The sequence below is a fragment of the Panthera leo genome, chromosome B3, assembly GCF_018350215.1.
Source record: "Panthera leo isolate Ple1 chromosome B3, P.leo_Ple1_pat1.1, whole genome shotgun sequence".
Classification (NCBI taxonomy): domain Eukaryota; kingdom Metazoa; phylum Chordata; class Mammalia; order Carnivora; family Felidae; genus Panthera; species Panthera leo.
The window spans coordinates 52,752,181-52,771,209 of NC_056684.1; the positions used below are offsets into that span (position 1 = coordinate 52,752,181).

The 19,029-nt window shown below is 45.1% G+C and overlaps 1 protein-coding gene across 2 annotated transcripts in view; it reads left to right on the top strand.

Moving 5' to 3' along the window:
* The window catches only part of LOC122222039 (aromatase), a 108,924-nt gene that overhangs the window by 15,767 nt on the left and 74,128 nt on the right, over positions 1-19,029 (top strand). Inside the window, exon 1 of one of the 2 annotated variants that reach the window (XM_042942029.1) lies at positions 7,050-7,155. The exons of the other annotated variant lie outside the window; for it this stretch is intronic. The gene's annotated coding sequence lies outside the window, so the exon portion shown is untranslated. Of the gene's footprint in view, positions 1-7,049; positions 7,156-19,029 lie in introns of those variants that run through there. 2 annotated transcript variants of the gene reach the window in all.

Below are 19,029 nucleotides of genomic sequence, written 5' to 3' on the forward strand. Positions count from 1 at the left end.
GAAATAGCCCCCCCAATCCCCCAAATTCCTTCCTTGCCCAGTCTGTCATGCCTAAATCCTCTAATAGGAGTACAATAATAGGAGTACATGTCATTGAGGAGTTAAAATCTTCACCCTTACCTCCTTCAGCACTCTCCCAACCCCTTCCCATCCCACCCTTCTGTTCAGTGCAAAGACTTATGGGAGCAGCAACATTCTAAGCTGTTAACAGCTAAAGCCTTCATAGAGGATTCTGTCCCACAGTGACAGTTGGCTGAAGACAGTGAAAGAGAGAGGTCCTTCAGGAATGGGTTGGGAGTGAGAATGGAAGGGGAAAGGAAAGAACCAGCTTTATAAGAGGTATATCCCAGATTTAGGCTCCACCCAGCCTACTGACAGAGTATGTTTTACTGTGTTTAGAGCCTTGCCCTTCCTGAGCCATTCCTGCATGCCTTCAAGAGAGTCCACTGACTCAGCCCTGCAGGGGACCCAGAGATGAATCAGACATGGATCCTGCACTTGAGGAGCTTACTGTCTAGTGGTAGAAAGTGAAAAGTACCATAGCAAAGACAATTCAAGGGGGCATGGGGCTTCAAAAGAGAGAAAGATACAGGCTGTACATCAAGGAAGGCCTGCCAAGGGAGGTCGCATTTGAGCTGGACTTAGGAAGGTGACGGGGAATTTTCCACAGGCAGAGATTGGAGGTGGTGCTACTTATGGTGATGGACACCTTCAGTCCAACACTGTGATGTGCAGGGGCAGGGGTAGCTGGAGAAAGTTGAGAAAAAGCCAAAGGATACTCTAGGTGTGTTTTCTAGTAAGAGGACACCAAGGATGACACTTTGCCTGCTTTAACATTTTGCCCAATGTTGCCCAGATGAAAACAGGTCATAATTTATAAGGCATGATGGCTAAAAGTTGAGAACATAAGGTTGGAATGACAAGTGCTCTCTGAGGGTGGTGGTGAGGAGGACCCTCAACCCCATTATTCTATGAGTCTGTGTTTGGAGGGGGAGCGAATGATACACCTCTGGGCCTAGGTAAGTTCTCTCCATGAATGCCCTCAAGTGAGCAGTGAGGCTTCACAGTAGAATGGGAGATGGGACACCAAAGAGTGAATATACTGAGGCCTGTTCACTTGAATTTGCAAGAGTATCAGGTTGGTATTTAGTTCATGTCTGCCAGCAGAAACAGTATAGGCACATGTTTTGAAGACTCTGTAGGCAGAAATCAAAGAAGAGGACTGCAGCTGACATGGGTGGGGAGAAGTTGGTAATAAACTGCTTGATGAGAACAACAAAATGGCCAAGAAGGGGCAACTGAATGATAATTTAAAGACAAAAGGGGAAACTTATTTAAGAAGTCCACACTTTACGTATTTAATCCAGTTCTTTTTCCCTTTGTTGCCATTTTAGAATTGTAGCTCTACCATTTTGTAGAGGTTACAGAGGGAATCTTGCGAAAGTGTTTCCTTGACAGAGAAACCAATACCCAAATATTACACCTTTTAAAATGTTTGTACAACTTCCAAGAACAATTTTTAATCTTTGGTGGCATCACCCCCTTGGGACTTTTGTTTTTAAGCCCAAACATAGCTAGTACTTAACCAGGATTCTATTCATTCCCAGTGAGCTGAATTTAGTCAGCAGTGACCCCAGCCCTGGAGAGACAAAGCAACCCAGTAATACTGTATGGATGAAAAGCTGGCAGATAAATCAGGTCTAGTCAATCAAAGGATGAAGAGCACAAGACTCAGGCCTGAGAGTGTAGTAGCTTGCCTTGGATGGCAGCATTAAAAAAAAAAAAAAAAAAAAAAAAAAAAGGAAGGTAGGCATGGTGGGTTAGCCAGAGTAGGGTCAGCATGCAGACCTGTGGTCCCTGATTCTAAGAATCTTCTGGAGGAAGGAGGGGACATTCATTCTCTGCTTGACCTTTTATACACCTAGCTGGGCAGGGGAGCCTTGGCCTTGGAGGTATAGCCCCTGCATCCAGAATGAGGTGAATTCTGCCTCTGGTCAACCAGGATTATTATAAAGCCTAAATTGACCTAATTTGGAAAGCAAGCTTTGTGCCCTCTAAGTTTTATGCTCAGTGTCTGCTATTGTTGGGCAAGAACTTCCATAAAATAGTGCAAATCATCTCAGTATCATCAGAGAGGGGGAGGCAAATAACAAGGGGCAACATGGACAAGTCAATAACTTGGGCTCAGGACTGGCAATATGGTCAGTGTGATAACTTGTCTTTGGGGATTGTCCCACATCATTTCTTTCAGCCTCCAAACTCTTCCTAACCTCTGCCTCCTATGAGTTGCCTTAAAAGTCTAGCTTTTCTATGCTGTTCCCAGCTCAAGCAAAATGCCCCTGTAACCCTTACTCTGGTAGGTCCCTTGAGATCTGATTTCTCTCTAAGAGCTTCTCCACTCCCTGGTTTGATTGCATTATCTCACCTGGGAAGGTAGTTTCCTTTTTTAGCTTTCTGTTCATTTCTCTTCACCTCTTTCTCCTTCCTGCTGTTTCTCTGATCGCACTTTGCTGGCCTTCTATCATATTGGTGTCAATTTGTCACCTACTATTGTTTTCTGTTTTTGGGGGTGATGATTTTCTGAAGGGTAATGTTCTTGTTGTTACACTTTTAAACAAAAAACAATAGTTTCATCAAAAGGGATCCTCAATCATTTGATACAGTAAAAAGGCACCAAAGATGGATGCAATTTGGGGAAAACGTTCTTCCTTGTAGGAGGGAAAAGCAGTAGGAGCTGGTTCCCAGTGTAGGGATAGACAAGGAGCTGATGGTGATACTGCTTAGACTCTGCAGGAGGCACAGGAGGTCTAGAGCTCCAAAACATGGCAGCTATGGTGGAGCAGGTGCTTTAGGGTTTTATTTTTAAAAGTCTCTGCCCTATTGGCAGAGTGAAACTGACCCCTTAATGTTGTCACATGTGACTCAAACCTCTTTCTAGTGCACTTGATCATTTTCTCCAAAGATGATTTCCTATGAAAAGAGCTGAAAAGTGCCTAAGTGATTTCTAGAGAGTCTTAGCTCTCAAAGACAAGCTAATAGGCTGTAGACCTTCTTGTTGTGGTTTGGTGTACAAGCATAGAACACTCAGTAATTTATGTAGAAAAATGTTGGAAGACTCCAAAGAAGCCTAGACAAAGAGGGAATCAGGTGAATCGAGATCATGGAGTTGCTTTTTAAGGACCCTTTAGGGGTTACTTTCCTCTCAAAATGCTCTATGAATTTCTATGAAGAAATGGGTATGAAGAGTTTTACTCAAACTGGGCTCAAGACTCCTGTGGCTCAGGATTCTCAGGCTGACAAACTGGAACAGTGTCTGTGGTGACATGGTCTGTCTCGCGTCATCGGAAGCTCTTCCACCCTCCCTGCTGCTCAGTTTGGCTCTGCATTCTATTGCCTTCACACAGAAGCAGCTGCATAAATGAAGGCCCTCCCATCTCCATTTCTGTCCAGTGAAATTCTACCTCTCCTTTGGCCCAGCTTAAATGTCACCTCCTCTGTAGAACCTTCCATGAGTGTCCTGTTGGAAGTCAACATTTCCTTCTCTGGGCTCAACAACCATTTGGTTGGGAACTCCCCTAAACTCTTAAAACCTGGACAGCATATTAGTGGAGGTCTTTTCTTCCCCCACTAGGCCGTAAACTACAAATGAAGATATTGAGCCCCAATGTGATGCTAAGGCCAGAAAGGTGGCTTTATTTTTTCAGCCATTAAATTCCTAAAAAGGGGCTTCTCATTGCTCTCTCTCTGTGGGGAAGTGCCTAAAAGGGCTCCTCATGGCCTTGTCTTTGCAAGAGCATAGTCAAGTCTACAGAAGTATTTGAGCAGCTGTGGCAAGGCAATCCTGACCACATGGCCCATCTTTTTCATTCTCCAGCTGATTTGATCAAAGGCCACTTTGGGAACAGCTCTGTCCTAAGAGCCACTAAGAGCTGTGGGGGCAGGAGTAGGGAGGAAAGACAAATGTCAGAATTCTTGATGATCCTTTGTAGCAACTGGCCAACTGGGGGATGAGAATGGGTGACAGAGCCTTTCACCTTTAGGGTCAACAGCATGCCAGGCTACAGGGCCAGGAGGCCAGAACATCTGTCAGCTGGGCAGCAGCTCCTATGAATGAATTGCCTTTGTCTTGTTGGGGGCAGGGATGAATGTGTGTTTATTTGCTCAACAGAAAGCCATGTAAACCAGGGATCAAAAGGAAGCCCTGGTGATGGTAAGAAGCCCAGTTACCATCAGACAGAAAATGCCACCAGCAATAGAAAGGAGTACTTGGGGGGCTCAGGAGGAAGAGTCCTCTGTTTTGGTAGAAGTCCCCTTGCCTCTTTATGAAGCGTTCAGAGGCAGAGGATTGAAGGAGTCAGAAAGTACCCTTGCTGGCTCCAAGAAATCCACACAGATGGAGCTGGCCAGTGGGGGCCTGGCCCAGCCAGCTTCTTTCCCAGCTTCCCACAAGCCATGTGAGCAAGTTTACATTTGCAGTCAGCTCAGGACTTGTTTTCTAATTTGAAGAAAAATAGTAATCCATTATCCTAGGGGTGATTCTTTGCCCCCAACCCAGTTCCTTTTTCTCACTTTACCTAGTCCTGTTGGCTCTTCCTCAGCAACAACTAAAGTGGGACAATGATCATTAGCATTTGAGCAATTTTTTAGACAACAAACTAGCAATGCTAAGAGTTACTGAGAAAGCAAGGGTTCAGGGTTTCAGAAGCAAAGGATGCACAATATAGGCATGGAAGGAAATGTTCTGGACCACTGTTTAATAAAAGAATCCCTTAAATTCCATCATAATAAAGGCAAATCTGGAAGAGTCCTTAGAAGCCATCTATTCCATTTTTCCCCCCTCTCTATGCAACTGTTTTCTTTCTATGATAATAAAGTAAAGTGAACAGTAGTTAGGGATGAGATACTTAGTGCCAGGAGCTGAGCCAGGGTGAGAAGCCAAGTCTTCCTGATTCCCACATGATCTTTCTACAAAGATAGAATGTTTCTGGATTCTTTTATGTTAAATAATACACATCAACTTTTAAAAACACAAGCTCATGACACATCTCTAACTAAATATCTTACCATAGCATGCACCATGAAGTAGTTATACCATTACTATTAATCATCACCCAAGGGCATAAATGGTAGTAAGATGTCAATATAACAATTGAAACAATTTCTTATACTTAATTTTTCATGGCATGGGCTCCGTAAAAGTTTGAATTATTCTATTGGCTCTAAAAATGATAAATAAGTCAAAAATATAGAATAACTTAAATGGCATTTGGGCATTAAATATCAGTTATCAGTGAACAGATAACCTTATACCATCACCTGGGGCTTCACCCAAATCAGTAGAGGGCCATTTAATTTTATGCTACCCCAAAGAGTAGCTGCATCCCAGCTGGTGGGTCCTCCCTGGCTCTTACTGCAATTCTCCTTTCCAGTCTTTCTTTGCTCTCTGATGTCAATTCTGTGACTAGGGGCAGAGATCTGGGTTTAGAAGATCCTTTCTCTGCCTCTAACTCATTCTTCAAATTTCTTCTCTGTGAAACTTTCCTAGGTCCTCCATCCATTCCTCAGAATGGCCCAAATCCTGCACCCTCACCCCCATTGTCATGCTCCTACGGCACCCTGTCCATAATGTCCCTTACAGCCCCAGCATAAGGTGACTCTACTAGGTCTCCACCAGCCCTAGAGGTGTTCTTGTTTATAATTCCTGACCTTTAAGCCTCAAAGGCAACTGTGAAAATGTAAATGCTAGTTGGTAGAACTGGGATTCCCACAAGGTCTGCTTCACTAAAAAGAAGATAACACTCCTGGGGTTGGCACTAAACAGGGAGGAGAGCGAGGGAGCTGGCAGAGAAGGAATCTGCAGGAAAGCCTTGTTGAAATTGTGGAGGTTGAGGTAGACTATGAGAGCCTGGGCCTTGGAGCTGACCCCTGGGTCATTGGAAAAGAAGCCCCTCTAGGAGGGAACTGAGGAGGGGCTGCAGCAGCAGTTCTGAGTGATACAATCAAGAAGGCATTAAACACTGAAGCAACAGCCATTATTATAGAGAAGAAAATGGCTCTCTATTCCCATGTACCACCCTCTAGGCCTAGCTGCTATTTGGCTTGCAACTTGCCTGCTGGGAAAGAGGAGGTTGCCATTGATCCTGAGCCAGAGGCAAGTTAGAGATGGGAGAGGGACAACTGGGGGTTTGGAGACTGGGCCTCTTGTCTTGGCTCTACTGCTAGTTGTTTTTGTGGCTTTGGGCAAATCTGCTCCCTCTGATAGGGCCTCAGAATAATCCAGATTAGATGACAAAAATAATTCTAAAACTCCTTCCAGGCCTAAAGGTCTGAGATCTCAAGCGCTACATGAGCTTGATTTCCACCACAAACCTGTTCATTGGTGTCTCTGTTTAAGGTGGGCTTCCAAGGAAATAATTCACAATTCATCTGACACCCTGGCTTGAGGGTGTGAGTCCTAACCAGGGAGACCAACCAGAAATGTCTTTTCTTGGGTGCTCAAAATAATTTGTTTTCTAAAACTGTATTTTGGAGATATATAAACATTAGTTTCAGAAAAATTATTCCCAATAATTTATTTCACAAACAGGAACATGAAAAATAAATGGCAGTGGTGACAGAGGGAGGACTCATGAGGAACAGCATTATTTTCTTTTGCTAAGTAAAGACATGGAGGGAAAAACCAAACTCTGATCTACTGTCGTTGTTTCATGTTCAGCATAGACCATTTTAATACCAAAAAAAGTGAAGAGGATATAATCTCAGCATAAAGGGCAGTCCTTTACATTGAATGCAGCTTTAAAAAAAAAAAAGGAGGGGCGCCTGGGTGGCGCAGTCGGTTAAGCGTCCGACTTCAGCCAGGTCACGATCTCGCGGCCCGTGAGTTCGAGCCCCGCGTCAGGCTCTGGGCTGATGGCTCGGAGCCTGGAGCCTGTTTCCGATTCTGTGTCTCCCTCTCTCTCTGCCCCTCCCCCGTTCATGCTCTGTCTCTCTCTGTCCCAAAAATAAATAAAAAACGTTGAAAAAAAAAATTAAAAAAAAATAAATAAAAAAAAAAAGGAACCTCATTTCAGTGAGAAGTTTCCTATGGAAAGACACTGGTCCATGGACTGGCCCTGAGGATCATCAGTCTAGAGGTGATAGTGCCATGTGATGAAGGTCAGTGGATCCACATTACTGCTTGTTCTTTTAAGTGTCTAGCCCACACTATAAAGAATTGACTGTGAAGGTCTCCATTCCTGTTACCCTGTGTGTGTGCCATCTTGATTTAGGAGAGGGGTACTCATGAAAGCATGTCAAATCTACAGCCATTCTTTTCTATTTCAAATCCTCCAATCTCAGAGGAAGAATGTATTTTACTTCTCCTCAGACTCGTTCTCTCAAGGCCCTTTCTACCATAACCCCTCCCCAGATGTTTGCTGCTAAAATGAACTCCCAACACCTGCCCCCTCCCCCAGCCGCAGTCTGACAAAGATGCCACCCCACACCCCACCCCCAACCTGTTATCCCCTATTGCTCTGGAAATGTGTAGTCTTTGCCCTGCTGCCTCCCACCCTCCCAAGCCCTTCTTACCTCTCTTCTACCTGGCTTCTATTCTCACCTCTCAGGAGACAATGGAAAAATCGAGAAGCAACTTCCTGAAACCTAGGGGCCTTTCCTTTGTTGTCCTCAAACTCAATCTGTCTGCAATCTTTAAAATGCTCCCACACACCTTGAAACATCCTTCTGCTTGCCTTGGTCAGCCTGGCCATATTTTCCTGAGCCACTTCTCTCTTTTCTCACTCTTCTCTGCACTCCCCAAACTCCCCTAATGCCAGAGCTTTGTGACCTGTGATAGGGTCATCTTTCTTTCCCCAAACAGACCTGACCTGTTGGCCCCTCAGTCTTCTCAGGAAATGTGAAGAAGTTGACTGCCTCAGTCAAGTCCAGTGGGATGGAGGAAGGAAGCATCCATGAGTTTGGATTTTTTTCCATTTTTATTCCAGTCTCTCACTTAACTCTAGCGGTCTATACCCAACATCAATGCCTTCCTGAGAGCCTCCTAGGTGTGAAGTACTCTGGTGTGCTTTTGAGGACAAGGATGTTAACATTAATACTCTATGGTCTTTGCCTTTATAGGGTTCCCCAGCTCATGGGGTGATAGTGGGGGATTGGTGTTTTGGTTTACCTGGAGGCAAGGCAATTTGGTAGAAACTCCATGAGAGAGGGGCAGTAGGTTAGGGGAGTATAAATGCAAAGGAAGATCTCTGGTGGGAACTGAGAGGAAAACTGGCCAGGGTAAAGCTAGTCTGGACTCCTGCTTAATGCTTTGGTCAACGTTTCACTTGTCCTTCTGAATCACCCTGGCATTATCAACAAAGAATAATACATGATCCTTCTGGGAGTAAAAAGCATTTAGTAACGCTTCACAAAAAAATCTTTTGTAAATATTGTGTCCTACCTCAAAATTATTATTTTTTTTAAGAAAAGAACATTGTTAATTCACTGCAAGCCCACTCAGCCACTGAAGAATTTAGAATATTTGGCTAGAGAGCTCTGTAATAAACAAGTGGTTCAATTATTCTAGTTTCATTATACAATGTATCAGACATTCTTTGGCATCAAGGAATTAAAGCACATTTTCTCTGGCAAATGGCAATAATTTTTGAAGACCTATCCTACACAAGTGGTTCTTGACTAAATGTAGTTCCATTAAAAAATAAGGGTTTTCACATGATTTAACCTCTTATAGTCTAGTCTCATTGGGCTCATTCAAGGGTGGGGGCAGGAGCTCAGACTTGCTAATTTTCTGTTTAAAATAATTTGGGCAAATTCTGCAGTGGACACCATTTGGCACCAGGCATTGAACCCCTAAGGCTTGTTCCCCACAACTCAGCAGATCATCAGGGCCCCTTTCCCTGTGTTACCAGTGTTCCTCCCTCAGGTAGACCTTTCGTGGAGCACCGAACCCCAGCTCTCCTGGCAAGCCCCTCAATGCTGGGCAGAGAAGCAGAGCGCCTGGTCCTTGGGGACTGGGCCTGTGGCCACTAAAGGGCCCCTATCAGAGAAAAGGGCTTCTCCTGAGGAGACAGCTGCTCTCCACCCATGTTGAAGGACCCCAGTCCCCCTCCCAATGTAAATGTATAGGCCCAAGCTCCTTTGTGCAATTTAGAAAAAGGTGTCCCATCTGGATGGATATAACACTTGGCAAGGAAGCAGGGGCTGGATTTCACTCACACTTGACTCCTGTGCGTGTGTCCCCAAGTAAAGGGAGGTCTCCCCTTGGCTTTTGACATCATTCTCCTTGGACAGCCTCCCTCCAAAGGCAGAAGAAATGGGAAGAGGCCAAGGAATAGGCTACATTTGTGAAAGTCAGATATGATTTGCCAGTCTATGAAAATGCTCAAAGCTTTCAATGGTATTTTTGGGTCTACAAGACTCCTTGCCAGCCTGAGCCATTCCCACTGCTGCTTGGAGGGCTAGGCGAGATGATCTCCCAGATTCTAGCATCATACTAGACAGTATCTACCTTTATAGGCCAGTGATGGTGGCAGAATTACTACCAGTGAGGAGCTAGGGTTGAAAGGTGGGGTTACAAAACTGCTGAACGAAAGTGTGGTCTGTCCAGGGGTGATACATAATCTGGTTGGGGATGATTTCTCTCTTTAAGCATTGCACGGGTTAAGAATGGGGTGATTAAGTCTGTGCAGTTCAGTTGACTGTCCAAAGAGGCCCTCCAGGCCTCCCACCTTTTCCAGTCCTCTCTTACTGCCAAATTTTTTGAAAGAAGAGTCCATACTTGCTATCTCAGTGGCTCCCCTGCCCACCATCTGACTGGATCTGATTGATGGAGAGCACCACTGTGATCCTTGCTGAAGCTGCTGGCCTTTTCTTGGTTATTTTTGTTGTTGTTGTTTGTTTTATGTTTCACTCATTTGTCAGTGTCAAGTGTTCCAAGCTAATGGTTTCTCTTTCCTGTTTTTACACTGTCCTCCTTTGGACTCCAGTTAAATGGCTCTCTCCCGGTTTTCATTCTACTCTGGCGGCATCTATTCTGCTTCTTCATCAGTTCCTCAGCCGAGGGTATCCCTCAGGGCTCCAGCCTAAGCTTTTGACCCTGATCTCTACCCTCTATGTGGGAGATTTGATGTGTCCTGGAGTTTCCAATGTAATGGCCATTCAACTAACTGACCCCCAGATTCGTATCTTCTGGTCCTGATCTATTTCCAGATCTCCATGCCCACATTTCAAACTGCAGGCTGCACTGCTGCCCGTCCCGCCAGCCCCTTGACATGTTCAAAGCCATTTTCTACCTTCTATTTTGCTTCTCCTTTTGGCTTCTCTAGAGAAACATTCTGCAGTGCAAAGGGCAAGGACTTTGGGTCACGCCCCTAGATTAGAATCCTGGTTCTACACTTTTCTGTGTAGTCTTTGAAGCAAGATCCTTTTTTCTCTTGTTCCATGGATGCTACCAATGGTCATTCTGTAATAAGTACTTGTTAAATGTTGGTCCTTTTGCCCATTTCTTGTTATCATGAACTTGTCCCTCTAAAGTGGGCTTGCCTCATTCCCAGGTGATTCCTGGTAACCTGCACAGGAACCTCAAGTCAGGTAGAAACTGAGGAGTTAGAGGAATGTGGCTTAGCCAGGGGACCAGCCAGGGAAGACGGCATTCAGGAGCTGGTTTTACAATTGTTCAGTTAATGTAATTACTTTCTTTTTCCCTATACCTTCCCAAATCCATGTCAATTCTTCCAAACCATCTCTCACATTGGTCCCCTCCTTTCTACCTTGAGGGGAAATTATCTGGGTCCATGGCCAGTCTCTCTGCCTTTAGGTTCTTCCCATTCCAATCCACCTTTCCCATTGCCACTGCCTGAAACACAGCTCTGATCGTATGAATTCCTTGTTAAAAACTTTCAGTGTCCTCACCCGATTCCATATATTCACTTTCAAGGTTTTTATAATCTGCCTCTCAACCTAGTTTTCTGCCAAATTTAGGCTGGCCCAATCACAAGGCATGCTGGGACCAAACTTACACATACTCTAGGGGCAAGGGAAGGGAAGGGAAGGGTAACTAGTGTTCCACCCACTGGTGTTCAATCTAAAGGTTGGGCACAATGCTGTGGGGCCCTGGTGATGTTCAAAGTGAAGTGGCTGTTTCACCTGCACCTAGGTGCTGTGCTCTAGCCCTCAGGGCAAGAAGCATGGCAAGTCTTAGGCAGAGGATCCAAGCCTCTGCCCAGGCTAAGCAGTTTTAGAAGTCAAGGCACTACTAGAGGACCAGTTAGAAATCGAGACAGTCTCAGGAAATGGAGGCAAAATTCTAATGCCTAGATGCAGAGCAATGTGACAGGGAAGTGGGGAGGAAAAAAAAAAAAAAAACAACGCTATGATCCTGGGCTTAAGGCATCAATATTAACTCTGTACTCTGAAGGCAGAACCTCAGCTGTTTATCTTCTGCTTCTTGGCTTTAGGTAAGAATCTTGCAAATATTGCTTGCTTAATTGGTTTTAACACACCTCACTAGCTCACCTCATTCTGTAGAAGGTGCCAGGTCCTTTGAAAGTTCTCTACAGCATCTGGCCATTGGAATTCTCACAGCCAAGACAGAAGACAGATGGGTAGTGTTTTGGTCATAAATCTCCATCTTAGCACTGAGCAAGATGTTTACCTACTGGATGAAAACTTTTTTCAAACTCTCCTGGAGATTTAGGAATAAGGAACTCCTATCATTGTCCTTTGGCTGACAGGCATTATTTTTCCACTTTGAAGAACTGAAGCTTTCTCCAGTTCAGAAACATGAAATGAATAGTCTACCATGTGTTGGGAATGTAATGGCCTACAACCATCTCAGTCCCTTGACCAGGCCTAGCAAGTATCCCATGAATCCCATTCTGGACTTAATTCGTTTTATTATTAACAGCTAACATTTACTGAGTGCTTACTATGTGCCAGGCACAGTGCAAAGGTAAACATATTGCCTCCTTCCCAGGTGGCTCCTGGGAAACTGAGTAGGAATGTGAAGAAAAGAGAAACTCTGAAGAGTTAGGGGAGAGCAGGCCCAGGCAGGCTGGGACCAGCCAAGGAAGACAGCTTTCAAAAGATGGTTTTGTGACTCAACTTCAATTTCACACCTGCTGTCTGCCTGCCACTCACCCACTAGTGGGCCTGAAGTTCACTGGTGGGGAAGGGGCATGGTGGAGGGATGTGGCAGTTGTTCATGCTTGACACTCACCAGCTTCTTCTGGGTCTGACAGTATGAGTGTGTGTAGGACATTGGAGCACTGGAAGAGAGCCTCCCCTAACTCCTTCAGTCCCCTGAGGTTCAATGCAAATATTCCTACAATGGGAGAAGGTCTCATTCTTTGATTCACTGGTAAAAGGCTTAAAATACAAATAGCTCTAGAGAAGGTAACAGGGTTGCCTCCCACTTGTAAGAAGAGATGAATGCCTCAGAAAAGTTTTCTGGCAATGGCTGGGGAAAGGATGACCCAAAATCTCCTGAGGCGAGTGGGGAGAAAAGAGGGCAGCTGAGAGTTTTGAGAGCAAATGTGCCCTCAGAGCATTGAAGAAGGTCCCAAAGTACCCACCCAGCTAGAGACAGGACAGTGGTTTATATCTTCTTCTTGGAAGATGGAAGAAGCCAAGATCTTGGCTTGGAAGAAGCAAAGAAAGATGACAAGCAGAGCCAAGTTCACATCCTTGTTGATGAGAGAATGACTCTTGGAAAATGAAGCTTGGATAGGAGTCAGGTACAGGGGCACCTGGGAGAGCTGCTCCATGCCCTTAACCATCCCCAAGAACTGCACAAGCAATGGTGTGGTCACCTACTCATCCAAGGGCCCTCTTTTCCCAAATTCATGATTTGAGAAGGAATTCTTTTAAAATGTTTTTGGAAATGTGTATGAAGTCTAACAAGGCACTTGAAATACAGACACATGTATATTTAATAAAGCAAAAAACAAATTACCTTCTTTGAATAAAACACCAGGAAAGTGGGACTGTCCCAGATAATTTCAGCATGTCTGGTTGTGAAAAATCTGTATCCCATATCCCCTCCTTCCATGAAAAATGTAACCAAAAACTCTAGTTCTATATTCTATAGCAGTAAACTCATTTCAGAACAACCCCTCCAGCTTAGCACACCTTCCATTTCTCTTGGCAGTACAAGAAGGAAGCTGGAATACAAGTGTGTGTGTGTGTGTGTGTGTGTGTGTGTGTGTGTGTGTGTGTTGGGGGGGGTGGCTGTCATGCACCATACTTCAGATCCTTTTGTTGTATTAAAAGCTGGCAAAACAGTCTGAAAGATAGCAAGACATTCTCATCAACAGTGGGCAGATCATGCAATAACTAGAGGGACAGATGGGAGGGCAAAGGGCACAGCAACCTCCTATCATGATTTAAACAAATGGTCAGTACCAGAGGTTCACAAAATTGAGGTTGGGTATGTCCCATCAGAGTTGCAAAGCAGAGACCAGGCCTAGAGCAGAGAGGAATAGTCCTGAGTTTAACAGGGAGCAAGCTGTTGGGCCAGGGGTTCATATCAGGGCCTCTGGGGCTTCTGTTTCCAGGGAGTAGAATAGAAGGTGAGGGCAGGGGGTGGAGAATAAAAGCAGAGGAGCAGGCTAAGGGGATAAATGAGCTGCAGGAGCATGTGGGAGAGTGAGGAGGTAGAGCTATAGTGCTCACTAGACAGGCTGATCCAGAGCAAGGAAACAAGGTCCAACATTCCTGGGTACCTAGTGGTAAAGCCTCAGGTGCAAGAGTCCCAAGTTTCAGCAGGGGAATCATAAGGGGTGTGGGATGGTGGAATCTGTGACTTGAATAGCAGCTGTGGAACACTAGGAGTCAGCTCCAGGGCACCAAGGCCCAGATTAGACTCCTGGGGGTGGGCAGTGAGTTGGAACCACACTGGACAGTGGGCAGAGTTGTGGCCGCATGAATAAGAATTCTTGTCTCAAGACATGATTTGTCTGGGAATGGGGCATGACTGACAGCTCAGATAACTCAGTTGTCAGGATCTGAGAAAGACCAGGGAAGGTAGGGGCTGATGACATGAGGCAAAGGGTAAACAGTTTCATTCTTTCAAAAATCACTGCCCAAATACTAAATGCTATAGGCATTTGGCAGCCCAGAGATAGGAAGATGAGTAAGACATGATCCTTACTCTTGAGTGGTTCGTAAATTTTTAGGGGAGATAGGCTGGGGAAAGATAGACTCCAGTGCCTTAAGATGTTATGTCCAATTCATGGTCCTTTTAAATTATTGTACAAAAGCAGCTATTACATTTCACTCCAATAATACTTGTTAGCTTAAGTATATCAAATCTACTCTTCAACAGACTATTTCACTGAGGCATTGAACTTGTCAACATTCCACCTTCAATTCACAGCCCACCTCCCAAGATACATATAAGTTGGAACTTCCTGTTAGTTGTCATTAAACTCATCTGGTGACCTGGACCTGCTTTGTGTTGGACATCAAGAAGGTGGTGCTTCTGTTTCCTTTAATAGCTTTAGCCCTGAATCACTGAAGAGCATCAGGAGTCTATTTAGTATTTCTTTGGGAGTTTTAACTGAATGACTGGGGAAAGGGGCCATTTGAGAGTAGGAAGAAGACCTGGCCAGGGCAGACTCAGGGAAAAGGTGCTTGGGCCAAGGAGAGGAGAAGAGGCCTGGGGGATCTGTGGAGGAACAGAGCTACAGCTGCCTGACAACCTGACAGGAGCCTCACAACATCCTTAAGGAACCGGCACACTGGAAGAAGCCCCAAGTTCAAGTGGGCTTGGTTTTTCCTGGTTGCTTCAAAACAGACCTGTCCAAATTTGCCAGAGAAACATGCCACATCAGGGTTCACCTTGCTTTAGTAGTGCCTCTTGGAAACAGTCATGCTAACCCATTGCATGCCACCTTCTCTCTTGGCCAAAGAGTCTTGATTGTTTTTTCTTTTTTTTTTTTTTTCTTTTTAATTTTATTTATTTATTTATTTATTTTTCAATATATGAAGTTTATTGTCAAATTGGTTTCCATACAACACCCAGTGCTCATCCCAAAAGATGCCCTCCTCAATACCCATCACCCACCCTCCCCTCCCTCCCACCCCCATCAACCCTCAGTTTGGTTGTTTTTTTTTAAAGAACATATTTTCCATTACTTTGGGATTAGTCTAGGGAAGGACAGGATGAGTAAGGAAAGAAAGACTGATAACTTTTCTAGCTCATCCAAAAATTCTGTTTTGTTTGGAGTGGGTGTCACTTGGATGTGTTATGAGTGGGAGGAATACATGGTGGAAAGCCCCACTCTTGTCCATGGCACCCAAAGATGGAAATGATAGTAGGGTGAATTGAAAGCTTTTCCTGCTGGAATCATCCTCAGTTGGAGCGGCACCTCCTGTCATCTCTAGAGGACTCCTAAAGGTGTATTCTGAATCTGCCACAGCTTACCTCTCTCAAGATATCATGGGCATGAAGTGTCCACTTCTTGCTTGTACACCAGCCATTGTATCTCCTGTGCATTATCCCTGCCTTTTATTTCCTTCTGGGTGACTTTCATCAACCTTCTACTGATTGCCTGCTCCATGCTTACAAATCAGCAAATCCCCTGCAGAACGAAAACAGTTGGGAAACCCTGAATGGGGAGGAGGTGATGATGTCTGGAGCATACACAATATGAAAATATTTGCTCTGCTTGGGAGGATTCCCTTAGGCTATCAAAAGACTTGGAGGGTATAGACAGAAAAACACACTCTTCTTGAGGCAGATTCCCTTAAGCTATCAAAGGACTGAAGCCTTTACACAGTGGGCTTTGGACATGCCTAGTATTCAGAGCACACAGCCTCAAAATGTGATGTGATGAGTGAAATAAGAATCACTTTGTACTCTGCTGGTTGAAAATTGTGGTTCAGACAGGGGGAAAAAATGCAACAAAACAAGTTCCTGAAGATAGAGCAGTTAGTTTTTTGCTTCTTGGCCTGTACCTTAGCCCACCTCATTTAAAGACGTGTGTCTGTCCTAGGCTTGAGCAATCGGGTACAGAGGAGTGGGGTGGGGGGAGGGTGCTTACCTGCAGATCAGAGGTGGCTGATGTACAGAGGAGGTGACGTACAGGTAGAAAGAGGAAGGACACAGGGATAGATGAACTCACAGGGGGTCAGAAGAGACAGGAGGATGGAGAGTAGTTTGATTTATGAGAATTTTGCTCAGTTTAATTGTACTTTGCTGAAACAACATTGTTGGCTTATAATTGTGTTGCAATTGTGTTGCAATTAGTGATTCTCTCCAATTTTTTTCCTCTGGAGAATTAGAATATTTCAGTTAGTAGGCTTCTGTGAAATTTTTTCAGTGTGAACATCAGCGTATACACCTTGTATACATCACTTCATTAAGTTCAAGAAGACCCTTAGCTTCTATTTGCTTCCACGTTTCCCTCACCACATCATATTCTTCTCTTGTTTCCCATCCCTCTCCCCAGTCTTTTCTTACTCAGTAAACTACTTAACAGATGTGTATAATTAATACCTGTAAGCTGCCAAAGGCAGTGACTAGAAGTAAATTACCAGCTGTGAAGAGGGTCATCTGGGGCCAGACAATGTATGAGAACATCATGGTTCTTTGCCCAAGAAAGGCAGTAAAATTGGAATGTGTGGTGGTGCTTGTTGGGCTGTAATCTTTTGTTAATTATCACACAAATTGTAGTCCAAGAGCTCCCTGCCTTGAATGAATGTCTGGTAACAAAATAAGTTGGACACATGTGCTTGCTCTGGAGTGAGTGGTGGTTGGTGGACTCTTCATTGTGGTCCTTAACATATCAGAGCAAGGTATCTCAAAGGCTTCCTAGAAGAAGGTTGTTGTAACTCCTGGAATGGCAAGCTGGCTTCTAGAGTGTTGGTATGACCACAGCATTGGGAATTTGGTGTGGATGGAAGCCATATTTTCTGTGGCAGGGGTGGAGAGGGAGAGGGCAGGGAGAAGAAGGGGTGTTCCAGCACAAGAGATGGGATAGAGTTATTACAGGTAAATTTTCCTGGATAGTTGGATAAAGCCTATTGCTGGTGACAGGTGTAAGAAGAACAAGTCTTTCCTAAGCACCCAAGTGATACACTATGTCTGGCCTTGCTCTTTAGGAAATTGTTGGAGAACTGGTGGGTGTGCATGTGGATGGGCATATACCCCGCAAAATCAGGATGCAATCTGGGTGAGGAGCAAGATGTTTACAGGAATTTTTGTTGAGTAGAGCTGTAACAATGTGCCAAAAGGGGAAGATGAAATGTGATGCCTTAAGGCCTCCCATCAATGCAAGGGAGAGGCGAGGCTATAAGGGGGGGTGCAGGGGGCATGATCAGGGAAGGCAACTATAACCACGTGTGTCTTGAAGTCTGTTCACCATTGGCTCAGGCCTCTGTGTCTCAAGGTCTTAGCATGCCAGAAGTCCCTGTGGACTACGATGAAGGTTTTTGAATCCAGAGAGGCAATCAGAACAAGGGCAAGTTCGGTTGCCATACCTCTGGCCAGCATGAGCAGCTGTCCTCTGATACAGCAGACCCTCTGCCCCTTTATCTCATGCCTCCCAAAGGTGCTCTAGAGTTCAGATTGAGGCAGTTGTGCTTTGCTGCCCTTGCTCCCCAAACCCAACTTTCTAATAGTAACTACTGGGCTGGGTGGCTGGAGGTGACTTTTCCAGGGCAGGCCTTCCTCTGGTGCCCTGGATTCAAAGAGTAGCTTTCTGCCTAGCACATGGCATCTGGCAAGGTAAAATTGCTTGGAAAAAGCAAACGTTTTAGTGATGGTCAAGCTTGTACTAGGTTGCATGCAGAGGTCCTTGAGAGGACTCCAAACACTTGAAGCAGCCTCCATCCTTATCTAGCAGGTCATGTTCCGCTACAGGCCTCTTCTGGGAATTTCCTGGAGAAATATGAAGAGAGTTGCAGGCCACTACCCTGGAACTTCCCAGGATAGGAGTGGGTCCTTCCTACCTTGTAGCTAGAGAGGGTCCTGTGTAAGCCTTTCTAGAAATGGTGTCTTGGATTCCCATACAGGAGAGGCAAGTCCTGGAGAAATTACTGACAGTTGGGCGGCAGGCAGTCAATGGATCCAGATCTTCAAGTGCTCAGTCAGGAGTGGAATTGGGACACTGGATTCCCCAACAAAAGGCACCAGCAGTGGCAGCCACTTTTGCAGAGAATGCCTTGGGGCTTGAGGTCTCTCAGTGTAACATCTCCTGATCTGGAGGCAGGAGCCCACTGTTAAGAGTTCCCAGCTGCTCCCCCATTCCTGAGATTGGGAGATGGAACTTGCATGGGCTGGGCAGCTTTCCAGTAGTGGTGGGGTCAAGGTGTGGGGGCTCTGTGGTTTATTGGACTTGTGAATAAGTGGCCTGCCACACTGTGGGACACAAAATGACTCCAGACTGCATTCCTTGGTGCAAACAGTCACATGCATGCAAAAAAAAGTTCCTTTCAAAGATTCAAGTGGGGACATTTGTAGGCAAAGCCTTTATGGATCGAAGCCTATTTCCTTTAGTCACATAGTGTTGACAACTGGGTGGATCCTTCATAGACAATTGCATTTCCTCACCTCCACCCAGGTAGGTGAAAGCCTGGAGCCTGCCAAGGTCTGGTATCCAGAATGGTGCCTCCTGATAGGCAAAGAAGATGTGGGGCCTCATGTCTCAGAGGTAGCAGCTAAGAATCCAAAGCAAATGGCCACAAGGCACAGGGGAGAGCCAAATCAGAGCCAAAGGAGTAGAAATACCAGAATTGATGGGTAAGAAGAAGGGTGGGCCTTTATTTATAACTGAGGTGCAAAATACAAATGTCTATAGAATATGCTCCTTTGGAGGGAACCAGGCATATGGGATACAGGGCCAAGTAATAGTTGAACCCCCTTGGGCCCATCCCTTCTGCTTGTTTTCTCCTTTGACTTAGAATTTAAGAAAAACATTTGATTCTAAATGAATGTGTTCTAAATGCAAAAGCCCTGTACAAAGTACTTGGAATAGGGGAAAGAAAAGCATAAGGTGGCTTCTGCCTCTGGGAACATAGAGTGGGGTTCAC